The sequence below is a fragment of the Carassius auratus genome, chromosome 2 (genome assembly GCF_003368295.1).
Source record: "Carassius auratus strain Wakin chromosome 2, ASM336829v1, whole genome shotgun sequence".
NCBI classification, from domain to species: domain Eukaryota; kingdom Metazoa; phylum Chordata; class Actinopteri; order Cypriniformes; family Cyprinidae; genus Carassius; species Carassius auratus.
In genome coordinates, this window is record NC_039244.1 from 19,773,488 (window position 1) to 19,778,361 (window position 4,874).

Consider the following 4,874-nt stretch of genomic DNA (forward strand, 5'->3'; position numbering starts at 1 on the left):
ATTGTACATCTTTGTTGACCCTGGAACAACATTGTGATTAACCAATCAGATTTAAAGAACAAGTTTATAGATTTTGTGAAGTTTACGCTTACAATCACTGTTAGGTGCTTGTACATCAGTGTCATTCATCTATCATTTCCTCTGATTTTAAGGATCACTCATGGTTAAGGTTAGGTTTAGGTGTAGGGATATGGTCAAGACTACATTTTTTGAGTAAAATGTTGTTCCAGGGTCAACAAAATATGTTATGAATTGATCTGGGAACACATCTAACTCAGCAATATCAGGACGTGCCATGCTCATGAGTGACTGCATAGATCAAACTAAAACAAGTGAAATCAAACAGCTAACAGGGAATGTTCTAAGAACCGTGGCTAAAGTTCTGGCAGGGTTCTCTCAAAGTTATAAACAAACATTCTTCCAGTAACATTAATAGAATGTTCATTTAACGTTTGTTTAAAGTTCTCAAAATGTTAACACAAAAAACATTATTTACAGAAATATTTTAGTTGGATGTTCGACTAAGAAAAATTGTAATTTTTTAATGTTTAGAGAACATTCAAAGTAAAGGTGATGATCCACAGGGCAACTTTTTTGAGCAATGTTGCTCGGGCACTTTCCATTTGAGAATGGGCAACACACAAATTGGATATTTCAATTGGATATTGGATCATTCATAGGACCTGCTTCTCACCTGGTAGCCCAGCATCAATGTTGCCCCATGTATCATCACCTTAACATTCCCATAATGTTTGCAAAATAATAAAATGCAATGTCCCCTTAATGTTTGCACAGTCAAGAAAAAAATTACATCTAAGAAACTGTAACTTAATGGCAACATTAGCAAAACATTCTTAGAACATATTAGCTGGGCATAAGGAACTCAATGCTTCTATTAAGTTAAGCCTTGCACTTAATGCCACAATGATAATGACGATGGATATCATTAATGTGAACCTATTGATTGAACAGGCTAGGTGCGTGATATTTTCCACTTATGTGACCCTAACACATGGCTGGTTAGCATTATTTATAGTCACATTCGATTTTTAGTTTGAGGCATTCTTTGTTTTAGTATCATACACTGTAGCAGGGAGTGTGTTTGAAAGATCATGGGTTGGAGTAGGATTACTGTCAAGCAACGTCCCCAGAGTGGATTCTAAAAAGAAGCTGCACAGCTGTACACACACAGAAATGTGCTCCGCCCCATACAGCAAGAGATCTCTGGCTGAAGGACAACAATGTATTCCTATTCAAAGACTGCTTATTTTTTAGCCCATCTTAAAAATATTTGTCATTTGGATTGTAATCTTAAGGTTAAATATACTGTACATATAAAAAAAAATCTTTTTTTTTCTGATTGTGTGCAGTTGAGCTGAATGAGGTAGCGAGTTGGTTTGTAAATTTCTGGGTTTATCTATTTAATGCTCTGATACTAGGTTTTTATGAGAAATGTTTTATGTAATGCATACAGTTCAGAAGTGATTCATAAATGGTTTGTGGAATTTATGGCAGATTTGTTTGTTATCACTCCGCACATGCTGCAGCCAAGAGGAGCTTAGAGCTCCACACATTTTGCTTGCAAAAAGTAAAGAATAAATAAAAGTATACTTAAGAGAGAGCTGGTGATAGTGAATATGGAAGGGAAATGCTGATGTAGAAAGAGCATGAACGAGGCTTACTTTCAGCCTAGCATTAGCATGCATTAACATATTTTAACAGGTTGTTTTCTATTTTAGCCTGATTTTTGCTTTGGCCTCCCATATGTTGGCCTCGAACATGAACTGGCTATTTCTCCAAAAACATCCATTATTTTTTAAAGAAACTGAATGCCAAAACAATTAAGTGTTTAAGTGCAGTGACCAAGCATGTACTTCTATTGCGATCATGAACCAGCTTTTATCTCCTCCTCTGTAAATCCCTGCCTAAATTTCCTTTTTTTTTTTTTACCTCTAATTCATCACAATGTCTGAACTGTCTACTTCAGTCTGCGACGCGTCTCTTCTTCTTGCTTAACGGCAGATCACAGACTTATAAGTGCATTAACCTCACCCATCGCTCAAATGGACCATTGACACTCTATCGACAATATCAATTAGGAGTGTCAATGGTCCAATGGTCTGCCGTTAAGCAAGAAGAAGAAGAAGACAACGTGTCTTGTGACGACTGAAGAAGAAAAACAATGAAGTGTTAAATAAACAATGAAGAGGTAAAAAAAAAAAACCTGATATATATACTATTCAGTTTCTAGCACAGACTGATTGTTTCATGTCTTTACACATCAATGTATCATCATGAGCCGCAGGGTTTTATTTGAATATATGGTTTTTTTTTTACTCTCAGAGCCATGATTCCCATTCACTTATACTTTCTGACTGACAGACTGCAACAGTTTGAGTTGAAAACCTTTGTTTGTGTTCTACTGAAGAAACAAAGTCACTTACATCTTAGATGCCCTGGGGCTAAGCGGATAAACATCAAATTTTCATTTTTGGGTGAACTACTCATTTAAGTGAAATCATCAAACCAACAATGTTAAATTCCTTAATTATTCCTATCCCTAAACATGAGAGACTAGTTATTCCATGGGCAAAAAAAATATATGCATGGATAACTCATGTCTGTATGGAAAGGAGGCACACAGCTTTTATGTTGCATTTGTTTTCTTTGCATCTGAAGGCTGCACTATTATTCCTGCACAAACACAGATTCTCACCGTAAATTTTAGTGAGGGCTTCTTCAATAACTACTCCTTGGAGCAATTCCATAGCATCAAAGAGCACATCATCTGTTATTGTAATGAGTCTCGACTCTAACTCAGCTCTGAATCATTAGTGAATGGATCAACCGCTCTCATCAATGTGTTTGTGCCCCAGTGGGAATGTGAGCGTGATGAGGCCTCATCCAGTGCACTGTGATTGATCATTATTTTAATCACTGCAGGCAGACGGTCACAGGGACGACATCAACCCACCACATCATTACGGAAGAGAATAGAAATAAATTAAATGCAGGTAGGAGGCATTATTTCGAATTAGCGTCTTTGTGGATTCTCTGTCACAGTTAAGGGCTTCCCGCACTTTCCTGTAAGCACCACACTTGACGCTCTGGTCCTCCAACCTTAAATACATTCACAGCCAGTGACCGCACACAAAGATGAATCTGCTCTCTGCTTGCTCTGTGGCAAGGTCGTCTGGCTAGTATCTCAGTTTGCTTACAGATACTATTTGAAGGATTCCTTCCTAGAAATTCAGGTTAGAAAAATAAACTAGAACATTTTTAACATGAATGCTACTATTTATTTCATCATTTTAATTAATTATTAAATTAAATTTTTTTTTTTCTGCAATGATAACAAGCTTTTCGGCTCTGTCATTGACCTGTGTTTCTGCCACATGAACAGCAGCTCTCAAACTGCTATTTTCTGTGTTTTTTTCTGTCTTTTACGATGGCTCCAAGCACAAACAACACAGCTTGAGTAATCAAGTCAAAGGCTTTGAGATGAACTCTTCAAAAACATACTCCCACTTCGGTGTAGGAAAAAAGGTCACATTCGATCGCGTTTCCGATTGTATGTAGCTGAGTAAAAGAGAATGCACTGGAAGTCTAAAAACATTAAAAGCCGGCTCAGTTTCTCTGTCTCTGTGGTTGAAGTGGCGTAACGCAATATACACCCCACATTCGGAGGTATTTTTTACAGATTAGCACCTAGAGGACATTTGTTTTTTCGCAAGCCAGTGGACGGGATCTAAAGATGCACTAGCAGATAGCACAGGGGCAATCTAAAAAAAATCAAGAGGACACTTTAGAGAGATTGTATCTAGAGAAAGCTATTGTTTCTCTCTTATCTGATATTGGAACAGTCTGGATTGCTCACAGGTTCACGGGTGTCTATGAGGTTCCCATACAGAAAATGAATTTTATTGATTGGATAATAATTAATCATTGATAATCTATCTATCTACAGACAGACAGACAGACAGATAGACAGATAGATAGATAGATAGATAGATAGATCGATAGATAGATAGATAGATAGATAGATAGATAGATAGATAGATAGATAGATAGATAGATAGATAGATAGATAGATAGATAGATAGATAGATAGATAGATAGATATCATTTTAAATGAAAAAGCTCTGTTGCCGTAGGTCATGCAAGAATGGGTTGTATGTCTGTTGTTGGAGGCTACTTTCCTTTTCTGTATAATGGATTTATTACTTGTGCTGGTGGATCAACCAAAGGCTTTTGGTTGCCAAGCAACAGCGGTCATGTGATAAATAAACGGTGCTTGCTTCTGTAAAGGATCAGATTATTCTCCCTCCGTGTATTGTCTAAGGGGAAGAATAACTAGGGATGAGCTACAGGGCAGAAGTTAAGATAATTCATTTTCGAAAGACTTTTAACTTCATGTAAATTGACACAATGTGCAGCTGGGTTCTGGTGGCAATTTAACTGCCATGCATTACGCTCAATGACCGAATTTAAGATGCAGTAATTAATAACTCAAGTGTCATAACTGAACTCACAGCACTGAGGACTTTATCACCATACCAAGCCAAATGGATTGGCTCAATTATTTGAAAAGGGAACAGGGACCATTGAGCTGACAGCTAGAGATGTTAAATAAAATCCTTGACTCTGTTTCTGAATTATTCAATAGGGATTTCTCTTGAATTATCAATAATTGCACACCACTGATACGCCTTGAGAGGTCATTACAAAGTGCTGAGAGAAACTTTGGTTAAATATACTAACTTTATACATGTCTGTTGTTTTTTCTCTTATACTCCATGTCTTGTGCAGCAATATTTTGTAAAATTAAAAAGAATAATTATTTTTCACCAACACACAGAGGACTGAAAAATTTT